Source organism: Tursiops truncatus, chromosome 20, assembly GCF_011762595.2.
Source record: "Tursiops truncatus isolate mTurTru1 chromosome 20, mTurTru1.mat.Y, whole genome shotgun sequence".
In the NCBI taxonomy this organism is placed as follows: domain Eukaryota; kingdom Metazoa; phylum Chordata; class Mammalia; order Artiodactyla; family Delphinidae; genus Tursiops; species Tursiops truncatus.
This window is the reverse complement of record NC_047053.1, coordinates 57,716,555-57,731,423: the sequence shown is the minus strand read 5'-3', so window position 1 is coordinate 57,731,423 and position 14,869 is coordinate 57,716,555. Positions and strand designations below refer to the sequence as shown.

The 14,869-nt window shown below is 45.8% G+C and overlaps 1 protein-coding gene across 6 annotated transcripts in view; it reads right to left on the bottom strand.

The window, feature by feature from the left end:
* The window catches only part of PRKCA (protein kinase C alpha), a 363,722-nt gene that overhangs the window by 213,766 nt on the left and 135,087 nt on the right, over positions 1 to 14,869 (bottom strand). The window lies entirely within an intron of this gene.

The following is a 14,869-nucleotide window of genomic DNA, read 5'->3' as shown; positions in this document are numbered from 1 at the left end:
TGTGGCTCACAGGCTCAGCAGTTGTGGCGCGCGGGCTTCAGTAGTTGTGGCTTGCGGGCTTAGTTGCTCTGCGGCATGTGGGATCTTCCCGGACCAGGGCTAGAACCCGTGTCCCCTGCATTGGCAGGCGGATTCTTAATCACTGCGCCACCAGGGAAGTCCCCACATTTGGTACTGACTGGACTCCTATATAACAGAACCACAAGATGCCAGCACGGACAGGGCCCCGGGAGACCTGAACCTTAGTTCCTCTTCTCTAAAGTTGAGGGGAAGGGCTAGGGATTGTAAGACAGTTCTGCCGAGGTATAAACCAGGAAGCAACACGTAAATTACTGTGCACCCTCCTCCACCAACACAGAGGTGTGTAAACACTGATAAACACTAGACCCTATTAGTAAGAGAATAATTTATTATAAATAATACGTGTATATCCCCAACTGTGGGTGCAGCACTTCCTTAGAAGAGTTCTGAACGTCAAGAACTCCTGAAGACACAAACCCAACCTACAGAAAACAGCCCTCTGAAGTGAAGAAAAGCTAGGGTGCAACCTCACACCCCTCTTGTATATGCCTGCTCAGCACTAGCTGGGAGGGGACCGCAAATCTACCAAATCCACGACACAAAGCGTTTCCCAAACTCAGCATGGTTTGGTGAGTATTCCCGAAGATGAATCAGTAACTGAATCATTAGTTACAGGAATTAGTAAGTAACCTAAGATTTTTATGAAAAGTATAACATGGAGGATACAAAAACAATAAGTGACCGAGGTCACCCTTCCTTAAAAGCTTCCGGTTCAGCTCCAAAGGGCATAACCCACTACTCTGTTGTTCTTTGCTGAACAGCACGCTAAAAAACAATACTCCCTCAGAAATACTGGGTGAGTCCTTAGTCTTTAGTGAAGGCAGGCTGGAAATTCCCAGGTTCCCAGCTCTCGGCTACTCCCACAAGTGACACCAGCAGTGCACCTTCCTGCACATGTGTCAGTAGATAAAGCCAGCTGAAGAGGGTCAGGCCCAGGAGAGGGTGGGAGAGGCTGGCAGGTTTGCCCAGAGCCAAGACCCTAAAACTAAGGGCGCACTTAGGGGCCAGTAAGACATTCAGGAGATTTGTGAGGGGCACGGGCGGCCCCGAAAGGTGTGAGCCAGATAAACAGACAAAAGCGGGGCTTCTGAAGGGCCAGTGGTGCTGAGGCAAGAATACCCTGGACAGATCAGGCCGTAAGGGCCCGCGGAAGCCCACTGTATAGTCTGCGGATGACAGTGATCACCCAGCACTGTTCAGTCTGTAAGAGGTGGCCGTAAGAGACGTCAGGGAAATCGAAGAACTGGTGGGACCTGCCAGCTGACCACAGACACCATTTGTCGAGCCTCCTGTTCTGTGTCACTCCGATGGGTCATTTCACCTGCATGATCTCACTGAGTCCTCATAACACTACTTAATATGCTCTGACGTCTACATTTTATGGAAGGGAAAACGCTGTACTGATCTCTGCCGTCTAGCATGTTACAAGTGCACAGTGTCTGCAGACAGAAGAGATGGTGGCAGAGGACAGATGAACGGGGCAGACAGAAAAGGGTCTTAGGTGCAGTCCCCCTCCCCCATGTAATGGAGTGAGGACTCTAAGGTTTGCTGGACCCCACAGCCCTTTCCCTCTACCACGTCCACTGGCGGACAGGAGAGCAAAAGATGCTGAAGGCGATGCCAAGATTCTGCACGTGGGTGCCAGGAAAATGGGTCCATAAAAACATACTTTTAAGTATATTTAATAAATATATACACATAAATATATGTGTGTGTGTCTATGCGGGTGTGTACATATGAAACCTGGAGGATGAAGATGGGGGTGAACCACGTCAGGGAAGCAGGATAAAGGATGGCTGTTTTCTCTTTAAACAGCTTTATTTTAAGGTGGTCATAATACAAGGTCACTGTAAAAGTATATCTTTTATAAAAATACTTCACGCTCGGCATGAGCAGGCAGAATTGGACAAGCGAGGGAACCGTCCACAGGAAGGTGAACACTCAAGACCTCACAGGAGCATCCTTTCAGAAGCAGAGATAACCTGAGGAAGGGGCTCTCTCGGGCTGCTGCCCACTGGGCACCACTGGGGTCCGAGGAAAGAGCCCCTGGCTGCCCGGGCAGGGCCCAGACACCGCAAAGGGCAGCACTTCACTCCTAACAGCCTGCAGAGCCGCGGGCTTTCCCGGCGTTGCTGAAGCATCCCCATCGCGCTGCTCCCTAAGGATGGATAGTAAAGCGGCGGACGGCTCAGATTAATCCCATCCGCTTGCTCTCCCCAGACAGAGTCAGCTTCCACTCACTGGGATTAGGACGATAAATCGCTAAAGGGAGAGGGCCACGGGAGCCCTACTTCCTCATCACAGTTTATTATGGAGACGGTGTTTTGAAGGGAAAAGGCGCGTTCTGATTCCCTACTTAATCACTCAAACATTCGAGCCTTTCGTCTCTTTTTTGTCCATGTCATTCAGGTGGACACTTAAGAAAATCCATCTTTATCAGATCCCTTTGGCTAGTTCGGTGTTTGCACCTGTCCTTTCAATCCCCATTTACCTGTCAGTGCAATTACATCTCTCCAGCTGGCCGTGTATTGATTGTACACCTTAAATCGCATGTCCAATTTTATCCTGAAGAGAACCGCACCCTCACTGCACGATATAATCCGAAAGGGCAGCAAAACCCCCAGCCACTCCAAAATCACTTCTTCCCAACCTGCCTCAGCGGCCCCTCTCGCCCCACCTTACATCTAAGGTGCCTGTACTCACTCCCCCAACGGGAGAGGGGGGAGAAGGGTCCAGAGAGCGGCTCCCCCAGGAGAGTTACCAGGGGATGAAGACCCTGCAAGGCCTGTTCCACGACTCAAGATTCAGACTTAATGAAAAAGATCACGCCAGCACCCAGGCCGGGGATGGGGGCTGATTAAGGACAGGGAGCGCCAGACACCCTCTCGGCTCACTCCAGCCCAGCTGCGGGGAGACTGGGCAGCCAGGAAGAGGAGCTGGGCTGGAGCGGACTCCAGGCGGAAGCAGCACTGCCTGGAACGGCTGCCCAGGACACGGAGCAAGGGCCAGACACTCCGACATCCCTGACAGCTGGCCTGGACCTCTGGCTTCAGGTTCTAAACTAAGGTGGGTCATTCTTACTTTGTAAGACAACAAAACACCAACATTTGCGACGTCTTGCTAGTGCAGTTGAAGATAGAGGAAAGCACTGAATAGAACAAGAGAATGCCCTGGGTCCACCAGGTCAGCACAGACTTCCTTGGGCTAACAGTTAGGTGCTATTGTTTCTATCCTTTATTACTCGGAATTCTGAAAGTCTGCATCTCACCACGTTCTGCGGGGCAAGGGAATGGGGAGCGTGGAGGGTCGGGGATCACACAGGACGCTTGCCATACATATGTGCTTGACCTTGGCAGGCAAAGGAGGAAGAAGTAGAGACACAGGGCCTGGCAGCATCCTACCCCATGGTCTGTGTCCTGGAGCTGGACCCCTGGCCCCTCAAGGAGCCTTTGCTGAAGCAAGCCCAGGCTGGTCTATACGACTCTGAATGGGGTTTCATTTTCAAAGACTTTGGGTCACCTCTGCTTATATAACCAAATGAGAGGTTTGAAAACACGAAGCTATCCTGCAGCTTGAAGCCGCAAAGTAAATCTTCATTCAATTATTTTCTAAGCATAAAATGGCTTTCCCTCTAATGCTCTGTGATGCACTCCTGCTGGCTGGCAGTGACGGATGACACACGGCACTAAGCGAACGACACGGAGGACAAGAAGTAATCCAGGCCACAGGCCTGGACAGACAGCGATTCTCAATGCTGCCTGGCTCTAAAACTGAGAATACCCACTCTCCTGACCCACACTGCACGCTCATCTTACTTATGGAAGTAAAATGAACGGAAATTAGGCGCGTTTTCGCCATCTGTCAAAAGTGTGCTTCAGGTACAGAACAAAGAAGTCACCTATGTTTGGCTCGAGAATTCGTAAAAAATCCCCCCCCCCAAAAAAATAGAGGTGTGTGTGGTGACGCTGACCTGTTGATGTTCACAGCGGTTCTCAATCACGATTGTTAGTTTCAAGAGAACAAAAACCAGTAGAGGGTGGGCTGAAATCCACTCAGAGAAACAACACCCCCTTCTGACTCTGTTCCCCCACCCACGAATTTGCTAAGAGCGGGCTCAGCTCTAACGAGTCTTGGTCCACACGGGGTGGACCTGAGCGCTCTGTCTCTGTGTCAAACGTCATCGTCACACAGATGGGCCACTGGGAGCCCGTGACACTGGACAATGTTTCCTAGAGTGATCGTGGGCAAATGCGAAGCCCAGGGACGCCTTCCATCCTCCATTCACGCACAGAGCTCTACTTAAAAAGAAAAAAAGCAGATGGTGAACTGATGCCACATAACAAGGAATCAGCTGCACTCAGTGCTTCCTGCTCATCAATGCAAATTCCTCCTTAAAACTGCCACCAACACGATCACACACAGAAAAGGTGATTAGTCACTACTTCATACCTACTAGGAAGGCTATTATTAAAAGAAAGAAGAAAACAAAGCACCAGGTGACGGTGAGGATGAGACGAAACTGGAACCTTTGTCCACTGCTGGTAAGAATGTAAAATGGTACAGTCCCTGTGGACAACAGTACAGCTATTGCTCAAGAAATTAAACATAGAACTACCCTACCATCCAACAATTCCACTTTTGGGTGTAAAACCAAAAGAACTGGAAGCGGATCTCAAGCAGAGATTTGTGCCCTGGTGTTCATAACAGATTTACTGCAGTAGTGAAATGTGGAAACAACCTTGATGTCCATCAAGAGGTGGACGGATCAACAAAATGTGCTCTATATACAACGTAACATCATTCAGCCTTAAAACGGAAATTCTGACACCTGCTACAACGTGGGTGAACCTGGAAAACATTATGCAGAGTGCAACAGGCCAGTCGCAAAAGAACAAATACCGTATGATTCCACTCGTATGAGATCCCTAGAACTCGTAGAGACGTAAAGTAGAACGGAGGTTGTGCGGGGTGTGGGTGGGTAGTTTGTTTGGAATGATAAAGGATTTTGGAAATGGTAAGTGGTGATGATTGTATAACCTTGTGCCTATACTAAACGCCACTGAACTGTACAAAAAAATGGTTAAAATGGTAAATTTTACGTTCTGTATAGTCTACCACGATATAATTTAAGTAATGCGTCAAACCAGAGTGACTGACGTTTATGAAGCGATAAACAAGGGGCACAGCTGTAGAGTCCTGCTTATGTGAATTTATGATTGTCTTGTGTTCACAGGGGAGTCACAGCTCTAAAACCAAGGCAGTATTTACTTCCATTTCATAAGATTCTACACACAGTCCATATGCCAGATCACACTGGGGACACAGGGAAAACTGAGTCTCAGGGCCAAGGACTCACAGTCGTGTAGGATCAGAGATGCGCTCCTTTGACTCTCACATCTCACATGCGAACAGTCAGCATCAGTACCAGCGATGGAAACGAGGACCTTCACCCTGTGAGCCCGGCTTTCCTACCAAATCCTTGAGACACTTTGTCACTTCATTACACGCAAAATGGGATCATCCCTGCTCACACTTCACAAAGATCGCCATGCCCATCGTGGGGAAAAAATACATACTGATGTGTCATTTTCCATTTCTTTTTAAACAATAATTCCCTTTCACCTCCAAGTCTTGAGACCATATCATTTCAAATTCAGTTCACAGTCAGGTAACATGGAACAGATGCATAAAAACGTTGTTGTCCAAAATTAATGGGGTAAAAGCCATTATGTAACGAATCCTGAATTCAAAAAAGGAACCTACTAAATTTAATAGTTTGACTTCATTCAGAGCAGAAGATGGGTAGCTGAGCTTCTGCGAGTTCCTTTTTTTAAATACATAAATGGCTGTCGTCATGTGAGATGGTTTTAATTAAATTTTGCTTAGCTGGAAGGGATTAATGGAAGGTAACGTCACGTCGGAACGCAGTGAAATGAAACTCTCTAAGGCGAGCGAGCTGCTTTCGGCATTGTAGGAAAAGTAACGAAAAACTGAGCTTATATTATATTTGCGTGTTAAAAGAAAATTATTGGTTTCAGATTTGTAAAAATGAAAACAGTCTTCTCGTGTGATACACATTAAAGTTGTATGAAAACAAATCAAATCAATGTGCTTTATCACATAGTATAAGGAATGCCATTCTTCAGCCGGCACACTGATGCTGCCCCTATGCCTTTGTGCACGTTCTCCCAAACAGACCCTGTCAAAACCCCTAATATTCCTATTTCTGACCAGGCAGCCCCCTTCTGCCCCTCCCCAGAAGAATCACCTTTAACGTCCTCTCAACTTTCTAACGTCACCAAGTCCCACGGATGCTTCCTCATTTGCATTCCTCCCTGGCTGGAACTGAGATGTACTTTGAAGAAAGAGCTGAGGAACTGAACCCGAGGTGTGAAGGAAGGGGAGCCAGAGGTGGCCCCCACATTCTTAGCCAGAGGATCTAGGCCAAGAGTGTTGCCATGCTACAGCCAAGACGAGAGCCCTGAGGTGAAAAGAGCAGAGAAGACCAAGGGGGAAGAGACAGACAGAGACCAGATCTCAGTGTCGGTGTGGCACTCGCCCTCCAGGTCCGTGATCCGTCGAACACCCTTTAACATTTTCACTTCCTTCATATACACCTGTACCTTCATACAGCCCATCTAATTTAATACACTGGATACAGAAGCGCGTGTCATACATGCTTTATATGGCTAACGCCAGCTGGACCCGAGCTGCCTGCACCTGCAGCTAAAGGAGCCTGAATGACAAAGGGAGAACCGGCAGGTGGTGGAAATGAACGGAGGAGACCAAGAGGCAGGAAAGAATCGTGGGGACCCGCAGCCTGGGCCCGCTGTTCACGGGAATTACGCTAGCTGAAGGAGGAGAGACTTCTCCCTGTGCCGTTGTTTAAACAGGGGCCTCGGCTTTCGACAAGTTGCACATGACGTCCTGGGGGGTCACCAAGATATAGTGTCAGGCAGCAAGAGAACTTCAGAGCTGGGGGTCAAAGGACAGCTGACGACCGCAGACGACAGTCTGAGAGGCATCACTTGGCTGACAGCTGAAGGCAAGGCAGTGAGTGAGGGCTCCAGGAAGGGGCGGTCCTGTGGACACCCACCTCTGCAGGTGGCGTGGAAAGGAGGTGGTGGTATGAGAGGAGAGAGCGCGGGGGGCCTGGAGGGGCTGAAGGAAGAAAGGAGTTTCTACAGGAGTCTCCAGAAGAGAAGCGCCCTCTGCAGCCGCAGAATAAAGCTAAGCTTCGATGGTTACTGGCCCATCACAGCCCCAGCGTCACGGAAGAATGCAGACGACAGCCGTGCACATGCCAACAGGGAGCTGACAACCGGTCTTCCTTCCTTTCCTTATTTCAACTTCTTCCCATATTCAACTCAGAACTGAAATGGAATGGCCTTTTCTGATGCCAACTATCAACATACAGTGATAAAATCTGACTACCTTAACTGTAGTATAAAGGCTGATCTGCATTATGGAACCAAGAGCCTCCCTTAAAGTAGGGGACAAATCATGCAACAGTGTTTGAAGCGAAACCCTAAGGTTTGATGGTTAAGCTCAAATCTGCAGTGCTTTTGTGCCGACTTTAACATCATCTAGAAATCCAACTTTCCTTGTAACTTCTTAAGGGCATAAAGCCTTCCTACCCTGGCAACAAGAGCCCCTATCTGAACACCCACAACCCAGGATGCCCTTCAGATTTCCTTGTTTTGATGCTTAAACACTGCACACGTTCTACACAAGGGTTTATCAAGTCCGTAATACCAGACTTCTCTCTACAACACTTTTTAACGGTTCTTTTTAAGAGTTTTAGGTTCATAGCAAAATTGAGTGGAAGGAACAGGGCTTTCCCATGCAGACCCCCTGTCCCCACACACATACAGCTGTCTCTGTTGTCAACGTCCTCCACCAGAATGGGGCATTCGTTTCAACAGACGACCCTACATTGACATATCACCACCCGAAGTCCATAGTTAACATTGGGGTTCACTCTCACTGCAGTATTTTTAAGTGTTTTATTTCTTAGTCTGGAATGACTTCAACTGGGGTTTGTGAGGGACTTGCAAGGAGGTAAGGTTGAACTGGGCTCTAGAACCACAGACCAGTCTAGAACCCCCTTATTTTAGCAGAACAGGACTTGTCTCCTCTGCATTGACGTAACTCACTTACAAGAGCACAGGTCTACCGGCTGTAAGGAACCCGAGACTGTACTCTTTCAGCAAAATGCATGCCACTTGTTCTAAGAGCACCCCGAATCTTTCCAAGAATGGCAGGCAAAAGAAGCTGCAGCTCCAGAATCCTGGGAGGATGGAAGGTGGTAAGTACACTTAGGAATCATGCTTCAATTCTCAATGCAAATGAAGAATGATCTCCTACAGTGTAGACGAAACCTCTAGCTTCTAACTAATCCCATCTCGCCTGGGGCACAGCACACAGCAGGGAGAAACCTATCTCTCGCTAGGGCTGTGAAAATGCTGCACTGGGACTGAATGTCGGGGAAAGTAACTGGGGGATCTCTCCTTTCCTCTGGCTCTATAGCCAAATATGTGTTTTTCTCAGTGGGTCTGCGCAAGGCTTTGGGGGAACTTCCCTCTTATTCAATTACTCAGCACATGTTTATCAAGCACCTCCCGTCCAGCCCCACTCCCCAGGCAGGAAGGTTCAAGGACGGTGTCTGCCCTTAAGGAACACGGGGTCTAGTTAAGAAAAACAACATGTAAAGGAAGAGGTGTCTCTCACACCTTCCCTGTCCCTCCTCCTCCCTTTACCTCCCATTTTTTTTTCTACTTCAGTTATAATGCAGAAACCAGGGTATATTTTATATTATGGAGCAGTTTTACCTTTCTCTTTCTTAATTTTAATGTCACAAATTGTAACCTCCTTCATTTACCTTTAAAAAATAGGATGTCTTCAATTTCCTTTAACAGCCTCCAGAAAGAAAAAAAAAAAAGGATAAATGAAACAAGATTGGCGAAAGCCAACAATTACCGAAGCTGTGAGATGGGCATACGGTCTTCATTCCCTCTACTTTTGCAGATACTTGGAAACATACATGATAAAAGGCTAAAACACAAGTTAAATGTGGTCAAGGTCTTTTTCTCCCTCTGTTGGCCAAAGGCCCTGAAGAAATTATGTCACTATATTGACGAAGAGTTAATCAGAGAAACCGGAGCAGAGACGTGTAAACGAAGTTTCTTTTATACCTACTATGTCAAGGATAATCAGACAATTCCACAGGACAGAATTTACGATCTTGCAACAGTTGCCTTTCAAGTCTCTGAAGCACACTCAGTGGAATTTATTGTCATTTCTACCCATCTCTCTTACCCAGAATTGCCAAATGACAATGTCTGTCATCTCCTCATTTCAGGCATTAGCCATACTGTCATGGCTTGAACTGTGTCCTCCTATACCCCACAATTCATGCTGAAGCCCCAATCCCCAGAACATGAAATTATTTGGAAATAGGGTTGTTGCAGATATAGTTAGTTAAGATCATACTGACGTAGGGTGAGCCCCAATCCAATATGACTTGTGCCCTTATAGAAAGGGGAAGTTCGGGCACCCAGGAAGGATGTCCTGGGAAGATGAAGGCGGAAGTCAGGTGATGCTTCCACAAGCCAAGAAGCACCTGATCGCCAGCAAACCCTCAGACCAGGGGAGGGTCATGGAACAGATTCTCCCTCTCAGCCGCAGAGAGAACCAACCCTGCCGATGCCTTGATTGTGGACTTCCAGCCTCCAGAACTTCTGTTTAAGCCCCCCAGTTTGTGGTACTTTGTTATGGCAGCCCTAGAAAACTTACGTATACACACATATAAACCAAGGCAGTATCTAGAAAGTAAATAATTCAATAAATGAAAACTGTATTCAGATGGGTACGTGTGTGTTTAAGAAAACAGCAACACTGTGCTTCTCAAATGGAACCCAAGTTACTAAGAGAAGGTTACGTCTACAGTGTCCAGGTAAAGCTTCGTACAAAAATCAACTTCAGGGACTTCCCTGGTGGCACAGTGGTTAAAGATCCACCTGCCAACGCAGGGGACACACGTTCGATCCCTGGTCTGGGAAGATCCCACATGCCGCGGAGCAACTAAGCCCATGCGCCACAACTACTGAGCCTGCGCTCTAGAGCCCGTGAGCCACAACTACTGAAGCCCGCCTGCCTAGAGCCCGTGCTCCGCAACAAGAGAAGCCACCACAATGAGAAGCCCGCACACTGCAAGGAAGAGTAGCCCCCGCTCGCTTCAACTAGAGAAAGCCCACACAGCAACGAAGACACAATGCAGCCAAAAATAATAAATAAATAAATGTATGCCTTTATGTATTAAAAAAAAAAACAACTTCAGATTTCACCTAAGGGAGATGAACAAGAGCAGGCTGTAACAGCTCCGTGGAACAGCACATCTGTGTCTATAAAATATACCTGCATCACCGGTGAACACTGAGGACAGTTTTAAGTCCAAAGCAGCAGTGAGCAATTAACAAACTCGGGAGTTAGGGTTCTGTTCACACTTCCACAGGGAAAAATAAGGGCCCACAAAGATTATGGGTGACTGTCGGTTAAAAAAAAAAAAGTTATTTCAAACCTAAATTGCTGGTGAAATGGAAATGATGTAATTCAAAAATATTGGGGCATTTGTTCAGACTCATTTGCTCATGAGTTTAATAAAGTCAGAACCCTTAAAGGGTTTAATACAGAAGTGTCATCGGAAGTCCCAAACTGAAATCATCGGCTTTTTTCCCCATGTTCTGCTTCATACATTAGCTAGTATTTGCAATCAAAACTGTAACAACGATCCTGTCTGTAGAACACTTGCTGATTATGTCAAGTACTTGCTCAGTCTTTAGTGGTGATATAACACACGTTCCCACACAAGTATTAAACCACCCAGAAAACAAGCACTTGGCATCCTCAAGGGTCGAGGAGCTCAGGGAAGTAAACTCTAGCATTCACCTTCTTAGAAGGCGGTAAACATCACCGAGTATCCGAGAATAACATCATCAGAGGAGAGTTCAGACTCTACCGCAGTAGTTTCCAAACTGTGCCCTCTGGAAGCTTTTCTTCTGGGCGGGGCAGGAAGCTGGGCAGGTGGGTAATGAGGTCATGACTCTCCCCACCTCGATTCTTCTCTTGTTTAATGCTAGGCTACAATTTCATCCTTAAGTGAAAGCTCTGATATCCTAGCAGCCTCGTGAAGAGTCAACATCTTCAGCACATATTTGTTCAGGAAACAAGCCACTTGGTTATGAGCTGAAGGTCGGGGTAAAGCCAAGAACCGTGTCTCTCTCTCTGGTGTTTGTAAATTTCATAATCTATATCAATCTTTCAAACTAAAGCTGCATGTTCGTCCATTTGGCCACTCCTTCCACAAATACCCGTGAAGTGGCCAGTAAAAAGCCAGGAAGGCACGGAAGGACTTGGGGTTTAATGAAGCACAATTCTTTGCAGACATCTACCTACAAGAGATGCTGGAAACCAGCAGCATCCTCCCCAGGCAGGAAGGTTCAAGGACGGTGTGTGCCCTTAAGGAGCACAGGGTCTAGTTAAGAAAAACAACATGGAAAGGAAGAGGTGTCTCTCACCTCTTCTGAGAAGAGATGGTGAAAATCCTGAAAACAATATCAAGAAAGGTGGTGTGCTAGATGGCAAGAAGAAGAATCAGTGGAAGAGTAGAGACTGGCCTCGGAGAGAAGCAAACAGAGCTTGAAGCCCTGAAGTCTGTAAGGCGGGAGCGTTTCAAAAAGGAAGTTTTCAACAGCGTCACTCTCACAAAGAATCGGGAAGAAGCTGACTGAGGCAAGTCTATCAGATCAGGGACTGGAAGTTCATTGTCACACACAGGTCCTGGTTTGGGTGGTGGTAAAAAGAGATATCGAATATAGGGGTTAATATGATATCACTCATGTGAAATCTGAAATATGACACAAATGAACTTATCTACAAAACAGAAACAGAGTCACATAGAGGACAGGCTGGTGGTTGCCAAGGGTGTGGGAGGAGGGGTGGATTGGGAGTGTGGGGTTAACAGATGCAAACTATCATATAGAGAATGGATAAACAGCACGGTCCTACTGTAGAGCACAGGGAACTACATTCAATACCCTGTGATAAGCCTTAATGAAAAATAAGAAAAAGAGTATTACATATATATATATATATATATATATATATATTTATAACTGAATCACTGTGCTGTATACCAGAAACCAACACAACACTGTAAATGAACTATACTTCTATAAACATTTATTTTTAATTAAAATTTAAAATACAGTGGGTAGCAGGAAAGCAGGCAGTAAAGAAACAGAGGCAGCAGACAAGAAGCATTCAGTTTAGTTAAATTCTGGTCAACAAAGATTTACTGAGCAAAAGCTACATCCCACGTGGGGCGCTGGGCCCTGATGATGGGAAAGATCGATAAGGCTCAGGTCTCCCCAAGAGCTTTGAGTCTAGTTTGGAAAACAGAGTCACAAATAGGCGATTTCAAGATCAGGAAGTAGGCAAAGCCAAGCCTTCCCAGTGTGCGAAGCCTACAGAAGGCTCTGATCCAGGCCTCAAGTGCACAGAAGACTCGTGGTAGAAATCATACTGCTGGGGGGCTGAAAAAAGACAAAAGGTCAAGGGACACTTCCCCCCAGGTGAGTGACGGAGTCTGCAGTTACATCTACGTGAAATCATGAAGACAGGCTTCGGCCACCTCACGTACACTATGGGGCAGGCAGGGGGCACAGGAAAACTCCAGCACTGATGGAAAGGAACGTGCTTCATATCAACCAAGAACACACCACTTTGGGTCATGGTTCACAGAAGGAAGGTATGAAGTTGCTCCAAATCCTTTAGGAAACACTCTCATTTCACAATCCAGTGCTTTCTTTCGTCTGTTTGTTTTAGCCATGACGTGATTACAAAGCATCTGCGGGTAACGTTAAGGAAAAAGTGTTTCATATTTAATGTTCTGGTTTGGCTTTGATTTCAATCAATGTTGGAATGGGCGTGAGAACTGTCTCCGAATGAAAGGAGGATATTAAAGTTTAGTTAGAAACCGCAGGACACAACGGCAAACACGGTACAACGGTACTTCTGAAATTAGAGGGCGGCCACAAGGCAGTGGCAGTTTTTAATTCTTAGAGATAAATACCGGCAGAAAGTTTCCCTAAATAAAACACTTTCACTTTCTTTAGATTACATGGAGCTTACGTGACAAAAAAAAAAAATCAGTCCAATTATGTGAATTTTTCCCATCAAGCATTTTCCCTCTACTTATCTTGGACAACAGTTCCCAAGAAGCCATAATACGCTAATTACCTCTCTTTTATCAAGTATGTCGGGAACTAATAAAGCATCAGGGATGCGGAACACAACATAATTACAAAGCAATGAGGCAAGAAGTTTCCAAAAAGGAAATCTGAAGGTGTCCAAAGGATTCCATATGCCCACCGGTAAATGGTGAGGGCTGGGGAAACACTCGAGACAAAGGAACCGGGAACGTTTTCATACAAATAAGGACGCTGGGCAGAGAGCAGCAAGGAAAATTTAAAAAAAAAGTCAACCTTACAAAATGAGTATTACATTTCCAAATTGCATGCCAGAAAATATAAGGCAAAATAAGTTTAGAAATATGGTAAATTGGGAACTCGCTGGCAGTCAAGTGGTTAGGACACGGTGCTTTCACTGCCGCGGGCCCGGGTTTAATCCCTGGTCAGGAACTAAGACTGCATGAGCCGCCCAGCGCAGCCAAAAAAAAAAAAGGTAAATTGTTATCCAGAATTTTGACACCAGAGTGATTTTTAATCTACACTTATACATAATACTTTTTTAAAAACTTACATTTGACAACAATCGTGATATAGAGCTGTTTACTGATTTTAGAAGTTGTACATGTTTGTGCACGGGGAAGAGTCTACAAAGATACAGACCAAACCGGTAAAGGGACGGTGTTTGGGAAGATTTTATTTCACTTTTCCCCCTTTTGTTCACCTACATTTATTTCAATTTCTCAACCATTAGCTAAAAATATAACTTTAAAGATGATATTCATAGTAACAAGTTAAAAGATCCTGAAATGCTTTTTTTTTTTAACATCTTTATTGGAGTATAATTGCTTTACAATGGTTAGTTTCTGCTGTATAACAAAGTGAATCAGCTATACACACACACACACACACACACACACACACACACACACACACACACACACATATATATACCCCCATATCCCCTTCCTCTTGCGTCTCCCTCCCACCCACCCCAACCCACCCCTCTAGGTGGTCACAAAGCACTGAGCTGATCTCCCTGTGCTGAGCTGATCTCCCTGTGCCACGTGGCTGCTTCCCGCTAGCTAGCTACCCTACATAATGCTGTCTGAATCATCATAAGAGGAAATTAGTAAGCACACATTTAGAATTAAATTTGTCTTAATACATATGATATCGCTTATATGTGGAATCTTAAAAAATGGTACAAATGAACTTATTTACAAAACAGAAATGAGTCAGAGATGTAGAAAACTTATGGCTACCAAAGGGGGAAAGGGGGGCGGAGGGATAAATTGGGAGATTGGAATTGACATACACACACTATGATATATAAAACAGATAACTAGTAAGAACCTACTGTAGAGCACAGGGAACTCTACTCAGTACTCTGTAATGACCTATATGGGAAAAGAATCTAAAAAAGAGTGGACATATGATATGTATATCTGATTCACTCTGCCGTACACCTGAAACAACATTGTAAATCAACTATGCTCCAATAAAAAATTTTTTTAAAAAGAATTCAATTTGTCTTGTTA